Source organism: Rattus norvegicus, chromosome 19 (assembly GCF_036323735.1).
Source record: "Rattus norvegicus strain BN/NHsdMcwi chromosome 19, GRCr8, whole genome shotgun sequence".
In the NCBI taxonomy this organism is placed as follows: Eukaryota; Metazoa; Chordata; class Mammalia; order Rodentia; family Muridae; genus Rattus; species Rattus norvegicus.
This window is the reverse complement of record NC_086037.1, coordinates 54,221,466-54,229,796: the sequence shown is the minus strand read 5'-3', so window position 1 is coordinate 54,229,796 and position 8,331 is coordinate 54,221,466. Positions and strand designations below refer to the sequence as shown.

The 8,331-nt window shown below is 44.3% G+C and overlaps 1 long non-coding RNA gene across 1 annotated transcript; it reads left to right on the top strand.

Moving 5' to 3' along the window:
* The first annotated feature begins 1,674 nt into the window (after window positions 1–1,674).
* On the top strand, window positions 1,675–7,679 carry LOC134483642 (uncharacterized). Its single transcript, XR_010060475.1, has 2 exons — window positions 1,675–1,890; window positions 4,104–7,679. It is a non-coding gene; the product is annotated as an uncharacterized LOC134483642 (long non-coding RNA).
* The last annotated feature ends 652 nt before the right edge of the window (window positions 7,680–8,331 follow it).

Here is an 8,331-nt window from a genome sequence, read left to right as displayed (position 1 = left end):
GTTTTTGACAAGGGTTAAATGAGATGGGCATATCTCATTGTTTTAGGAAGGCAGCCAGGGGAGATATCATAGAGAAAATGGTTAAACAGCTGTTGGATAGGCAAAGAACAGACTGGACTCAGAGAAAACCAAATGTGCAGATTCCTCCACAGGACCATCGGGTGCAGGGACATGGGGAGCAAACAGCTAAAAGGAGAAAAGGCCAAAGTGGACGGCAGACGATAAGGTCAGAAGGGCATAAAAAACCCAAAGCCTTTTAGAATTGGGAGGAGAAACTGTTTAAAAGGATGAAGATATTAAAAAGAATCATCAGGACAGAGAAGTATCTTCTATTTCTCTTTTAAAGCTTGACCCACTTTAAGCGCCTACATGTAAACGAGGTAAATTTTGAAAATCAAAAGGAAGTGGAAATAAATGGACTATGGAACAGCTACCAGACTTTAAATTATAGTGTACATTCCAGAAGAGAGTAACATACTTGATACTCAAAGATATTTAAGAAAAGGACACATTAAACCAAGGATTTTATGTCCAGCAAAACTGCCCTTCAACTACAAAGAGGGATAAACGTAACACGTAAAAAGCAAAGGAACTGTTCCCTATGAACTCTTTTAAAGGAATCCCTCAAGAACAAACTCGAGGCAACTGAAATGATTACAGTAACATTAAATATATAATTACTAGAGGAACTAAGAAATTAAAAGTATATAACATTTTATAATAGCTACATGATTCAAACATTTAAATATAAGCATTAATAATAGGAAAGGGGGCACAGAAAATGTTAATAGAAGCTCCCAAAGAAGAAAGTAAATACAATAGTAACAAACACTGTGAAAATAATGAGGCATAAGAGAATAACCTCTGAGAATAATGGAAGACATACAACTTTGGACTGGCAGGGACAGGTAATGAATGGACACTCACACCATGTAACTTCTTGTAGAATGTACATTCTGAAGGCTTTTGGAAATGGGGAAAAGGCTCTTTCCTTAACACGGTAGAGGTAGATGGGGTGCCATGCCTCTTACTGGCAACATTGGACATAGGACCTTCAGGGGTTTTAGTGAGAAAATACTTATATCGATGAAATATGACTGTAGAATTAATCTATTGTTGGAAATGTAAACATTCCACGTTTATGTAGGATATGCTTGTCAGCCACATATCCCAAGAAAAGTTACTCAAGTTAATTGTTTTGAATGATGACAGATATGAAAAAATAACGTGGCCAAGAAAAAGTAAAGACAACTGAAGAGTGAAGGAGCGCCATGACAGGTCTGCGTGCCTGGGATACTGTGTGAGCGCCATGACGGGTCTGTGTGCCTGGGATACTGTGTGAGCGCCATGACGGGTCTGCGTGCCTGGGATACTGTGTGAGCGCCATGACGGGTCTGCGTGCCTGGGATACTGTGTGAGCGCCATGACGGGTCTGCGTGCCTGGGATACTGTGTGAGCGCCATGACGGGTCTGCGTGCCTGGGATACTGTGTGAGCGCCATGACGGGTCTGTGTGCCTGGGAGACTGTGTGAGCGCCATGACGGGTCTGCGTGCCTGGGATACTGTGTGAGCGCCATGACGGGTCTGTGTGCCTGGGATACTGTGTGAGCGCCATGACGGGTCTGCGTGCCTGGGAGACTGTGTGAGCGCCATGACGGGTCTGCGTGCCTGGGATACTGTGTGAGCGCCATGACGGGTCTGCGTGCTCAGGTTACTGTCCTCCAGAGAAGACCTCCGGATGACCTGTGTTTTGCGATTTGAAGGTGAAGTGTCTCCATATCTCCACAGGCTCATGTGTCTACACACATAGACCCCAGCTGGTGGTGCCGTTCTGGCAGGTTGTGGAGCCCGCGGAGGTAGAATCTTCCCGGAGGAAGTGGGCCACTAGGGGTGAGTCTTGAGGTCTAATGGTTGCGGATAGATTATGTTCTTTGTTTGCCTCCACAGTGTGGAGATGTCACCAGCCTGCCTTCCATCCCCGCCTCCAATCCTCCCCTACAGTGGTGGACCATAACTCCTCAAACTGTGGTCCAGATACGTCCTTGCTTCCTTCTGTCAGCTGTCACAGGATGAGAAAGGTTACTTATATACTGGGGCTACCCTTCCTTCTCTATCTGTTTACTCAGTCTGTGCAGCTCCTTTGTGGCTGTCTGGTCATACTGTAAAGACCGTATTTGATGTTGAGTCTTTAGACTCAGAATCACTCTGTGGCCAGAAGGTGCAAGATCTGAAAAAAGTTATGAATGATGACAAATGAGAAAAAAAAACTATAGATAGCAGCAGAAGGAGAGGATGACAAGATGTTTTCACAACTTAAAAAAAAAAAAAAAAAACCAAGGGGTTGGGGATTTAGCTCAGTGGTAGAGCGCTTGCCTAGCAAGCGCAAGGCCCTGGGTTCGGTCCCCAGGTCCAAAAAAAAGAAAAGAAAAAAAAGAAAAAAAACCCAAAACTTTGAAAGATAGTATGTCAAGAAATAAATATTTAAAAAATAATACCTGGAACTCAAGAGCAGCCACAAGAAAGATTTGAAATACACAACAAATAGAGACAGTGGCCAGAGAACCAGTGTGCAAGGAGACAGGAACAGTGTAAGTATCTTCAGAACCTCAGCTTGTCTGTCTGGGTTTTTTTGAGACAGTTTTCAGTATTGTAGCACTGGTGTCCTGGAACTCACTATGTAGACCAGGTTGGTCTCAAATTCACAGAGATCCACCTGCTTCTGCCTCCTCTGTACGGGATTAAAGGTATGTGGGACCATGCCCGGCTGCCTCAGCTGCCGGAGTTGTGTTACCAAATTCAACCCCAACAGAAGAAAAAGAATACTTTTCATAATTACAAATGGCTGATCTTTCAGATCTCCCTGGAAGTATACGAATGACCATTCGGCATTTCCTATAAGAGATAAACAAAGGATGCCCCAGTTATCAGAAGGGAGTCTAGCCAATGGACGGTTAAAAATAAAATAAATTCAGAACCAAATGAACCTTACTCTTATTATGGACTAAGTACCCTACATGCTCCCTGCCTTCCACTCACTGGCCATATAGAGGGAGCCTTTTCCCTCTTCTAGTTGACCAGCAGGGAAGGGTAAACGCTACCCAGTTAGGCACATACCATATAGGCCTTTTAAAGACTTGTGTTTTCGGGCTGGGGATTTAGCTCAGTGGTAGAGCGCTTACCTAGGAAGCGCAAGGCCCTGGGTTCGGTCCCCAGCTCCGAAAAAAAAAAAGACTTGTGTTTTCTAATTTCATTTTCACATGTGCTCACACGGCAGGTATTGATACTCCCATTTAAAAAAGCTTCAGGAAATTAAGAAATCAGGTTATTTCTCTGGTAGATGGCATGGCTCATTATAAGCCAAGACCCATGTGAGGCGAAGGCCACACTGTCTCCTTTCTATTTCCAGACTCCTGTGTTAGTCGTTCTTGTTGCACTGGGAGAATGCATTTGCTTTAGGAATAGCTCACCTCCCTGTCTAAACTCTGTGTTTTAATGAAGGACCCCTTGGCTTGGACAGTGAAAATTTAATTCCTTTTCTTTTTTAAAGAAGAGTCACTTGTTTCCATGGGTGTTTTTCCTACATGGATGTGTATGTTCCATGGATGTTTCTGCTGCCTGTGAAGACCAGAAAAGGGAGTCAGTTCCCCTGGCACTAGAGTTACAAATGGCTGTGGTCCTCCATGAGGGTGGTAGGACTCGAACCCAGGCCATCTGTAACAGCAGCAAGCGCTTTGCACTGCTGAGCCATCTCTCCGGCTCCCGGCTGTTAGAACACGTAACACGGCACCTTCTGTTAGTAATGAGCTCAATCAGGGTCTATTAGGGAATGCTGGGATCTGGACAAGAGGAAAGTTGCAGTCTTATGGAAATCGGCCATGATAAACAATGAATGGGTTGAAATGCTGCGATCCTAGAAGCACAGGGGAAACGTTCCTCCCAAATTTACATCTTCATCCTTCCTTGATTTTCTAATTAGGCCATTTTCTCAAGATCCTAAGCAAATAAGATAAATGGGTATCCAACTATTTCTCCCTGTTTAGATTTCTGGTATTCCTCCAGCACCGTTTCTGATTCATTTCCCCTGTGTTTGCTTTACCCACCAGGCACACTATTTGTTTAGAGAAGAAAAAAAAAAAGAAAGAAAGAAAGAAAGAAAGAAAGAAAGAAAGAAAGAGCTTTAAGGGCGAACTCATGTTTACCACTATGTGTGACAATATTTCAAAGGAAGACTGGCTCAAAATGTCTTCTAAAAGGAATCTGGAATATTGTATCTTTGTAAACAATAGGTTTCCCCCATACACAATCAGTATTTCACAGTGCCTGGCGCAATGCAAATTCCAGTGCTGGTGGAACCGAATGTAAAGGGAGGAGTAAATCTTCCCAGACATAGTCATTCTTAGGGCAGGCGCACGTGAAGTATGCCTGGTCCTCAGCCACTCAAGATGGGTGGCTGTAAATGCGGCAAAGTCCTATTCCTTCCTGTCCCCCACGCTGCCATCCACCCAGCCCGCCCTGCTCAGACCCACAGCAATTGCACTGTGCTGCCAGTGTGGATGGATTTTGGTCAGTGTTTTGTTTCACTGTGGCGATGTCTTGTTTCAGTAAAAGCTGGCTCTCGGGCTTCTTGTGGCTTTTCTTCCGAGCTAAGGATGCATGCTTGCAAGCTGTCTGTCTCTTTGCATTTAGCTGCAAGGGTTGGCAGCCCCTCCCCCAGCCACCCTTCCCTCCGTTGCTGCTACTACTTTTATTCAATTCAACACTTGAGGGAACTGCAGATGAAATGCCTCGGAATCTAAATTGCCAGCAATGGAAATAACAACCTATTTTCTGACCTCCCCCTTCCTGCACCCACACTTGGAATCCGCATCTAGGAGCACAAAGCCATTCTCTACTGTCTCCTGGGTTTGCTGCGATAGTGGCTTTTCTGGGTATGGGTGGGCAACCTCAAACACAAACCCATTAGGAAAAATATCTGGGAAAGTACAGAAATGCACGTGTATATGCTTATAAGGCTCCGAATGCTGGAGAACATACAATTTGCACAGAGAAATTGGAATTCACACATGAAGCTGTCACCTCGGGAGAGGATACACTCACTCACCCAGCACCAGTTCCTGACAAAGCTTTTGGTTTTTATTTCTGAAATTTCTCTTAGAGAATTGCTCTTCGCATCAGTCCCTAAGAGATGCATAAAACCAAGCCCCCTAACACTCCATTTTAAAATTCCAAAATTACTCAGCTCCATTCCTGACCACGTGGAGAGACTTCCCCGTGAATGGATTTCTATGTATTAAAAAATACCATATCCTCTCTGAAAGCCGATAAACTGACTGCTGATGAGATTTTTAAGATGTGATGCTCTCACAGAAACCCACCCACCGTGGGTCAGTGGGCAGGAGCCGTGACGGATGCTATGCCGTCCCCACTTGTCATTAGGAAAACTAATCCCTGCTGGCTGTGGTGCTGCAGCTCTGTGACCTCAGTGCCTCAGGGGTAGAGAGAGAGAAAGCTGGGCTTTAGGGTCGTCTTCTGCCACATATCGAGTTTGAAGCTAGCCAGCTAGCCTGGGCTACATGAGAATCATCCAATGCTCTCTCCCCAAAAGACACAACACATACACACACACACACACACACACACACACACACTAGAGAGAGAGAGACAGAGACAGAGACAGACAGAGACACAGAGAGACAGAGACAGACAGACAGAGTGAGACAGAGACAGAGTGAAAGACAGAGACACAGAGACAGAGACAGAGTGAGAGACAGAGACAGAGTGAGAGACAGAGACAGAGTGAGAGACAGAGACAGAGTGAGAGACAGAGACAGAAACTGGCTCATTCGATTTAGTACCTCGCCCAAGACCACACAGTCAGTGCAGAGATATGAACTCAGGGCTGGATTAAAGTCTGTACTTTGCTTCAAGAGAGGTCCTAAGGAGTGGTTTGTGACAGGGTTCTATGCTGAACACAGGACAATGAATAAGAAAAAAATGTGAGCACAGACATGGATAAAGGATAAACAGAATCAACCCCTGGCTATTTAATGCTGTTTTCCCATTCCCCAAGGAACAGCAATTTAAAATTTTCCCTGTCTTTAGGGCCCGTCCCCCACTCCCAACCTTACTCTGCCCTGTCACCATAGGAGATGGCCTTCCACACCCACTGCTTCCAGAATCATGGTTTCAATCCTCACCTCTCACTAATTTGAGTATCCGTGTCAGTTTCTGAACTCTGGGATGTTCACTTTACTTATGACTGCAAGCAGGACATCAACAATATTGGCTCTTCGCTCTCCTTGGTTCCTGTGTGTAGTCATAAGTGCTGCTTTGAACGGATAGGTAGCTGGGCAGAACCGCACGCACATGGGCCGTGTGCTGGTATTTACTCTGGGATCTGTTCTTGCCTCCCCATCTGTCTGGGAAGCTGACCTCTACTGGATGCTTCAGGGGCATCTCCTTACACACCGAGGTGCCAGCAGGCAGGAGGGAGATGTAAGTGTCTCCTCCTCACATTAGATCCTGTTTTACCGATGTTCTGGTCTCATGGCACAGGCTGGACTGTCCGTGGTTACGTTCTTATTAGTGGCTCTGCTCTCTTTGGTCCTTACGGCTCAGAAAGAAGTGACAACAGCTTTTCCATTACCAGTCTCTGGATAGTTCACCTTCCCTCTCACTCCGCTAAGTCTGCTTATCCCTAGACATATGTGGAGCTGCTCCTTGCCTTGCTTTTGGGTAGACATCTCCTGACATTTGTTAGCAAAATGGCGAGGTGGCAGCATATCAAAATAAGAAAGTGTGGATTTGACAACATTTAAGAACTACTCAAAACCACATTGTTACACTTTTTCTTTGAGGAGTAAAATTTTTTTTTCTGTTTTAATGACCAACTGGACAGCAGAGTCTATGAGGAAGGATACAGATTAATCTACTTAAATTTAGTCTAAAAAGAGAATTGTTGGATTACTTTTGGATTGCTCCATTTCTATCCTCTGGCTGTAAAATTTGGAGAGCTATTTGAAAACAGTTAATTCTAAAAGCAATGTAACTGATCTAGTTTAATTAATCATGTTTTGGCATTTTTAATTAATAAATTTCCTATCCTCCAGTCATAACTAATAAACCCTCAGCACTGAGAACACACACTATATCTGGTGGGAAGAAATTGGGCCATACTTTTTTTAAATGGAGCCTTCTGATATGGGCACCGTTTTACATTACGTTCTTCCCCAGGGGTTTAACACAACACATTAGGACGTGTCCATGGACTGAGGCATGAGACACTTTCTAAGGCCTGAAGACTGTTACCAAAGAAGAAGAAGTAAGAAGAGAGATCTGGGAACAGCTCCTCCACACAGTCAAATAGGCCCCCGGCCTTCTCTATGACTCACATTCTGTGCACAACCAGGACAAACTGTAGTACGACTCTTCCCTGCTCAGCACCCGTCCCTCATGACTCTGCTTCTGCCAACAACCCGGACTTCGTTCACATTCAGTGCTGGGGAAGCCTGTGCCGAGGAGGAGGGGGGGGTGCGTTTTGGAGTCACGCTGTCTGTAGGGAAAGCTGCAAGCTCTGGCTGTTTCCATCTGAACGACATTTCATTTGGTCTAGCTCAACGTCTGCTGATTGCTCATGCTGTCCAGAAAAAGCTTTGATTAAACCTTCTAAGTTTACCTCAGCTTTTCCCTTTCCATTGGCCAAACTCTTTTACGGAAAGTACGGAAAAAAAATGGTCAGAAGGACAACAGTATAGTTGGATAGTTAAAGAGGAGTTAGATGGGAAGGAATCACGAGCTCGGTCAAATTTAAGGGGGATGCTAATCCCTCAGATTGTGAGATTCTGACATTTAAACAAAAGCATATATATATATAATATACACACATATATGCATACACACATATATGTACACATATGTGCATACACACATATCTACAGATGCTATTTCCCAACTTCATGCACTTCATCCAACAGAAAAGGTACAAAGATGTTCCATGTTGACTCGAAACATTTTTTATATTATTGATGAGGATAACAGAACAATGCCATAATAATGTCGTGATGGGACCACTCATTTCATGTGAAGAATACATATTGATTCTCTAAAAAAATGGAACGCCAAAAATACATAGAAAAGGAAAATGTTATTTACCTGGCATAACGTTTCTGACTGCTTTAAGTTGTTCTTGTTGAACCAGTACTCCCCACTCCAGTTCCTCCTGCTTCAGTGCCTCCCACTCCAGTACCGCCCAGTTTGTAACTTTCTAGTAGTTGTGAGAGATCTATAATTCTCCCACTGAAATGTGACTTCCCCAAACTCAGCTATATAAAG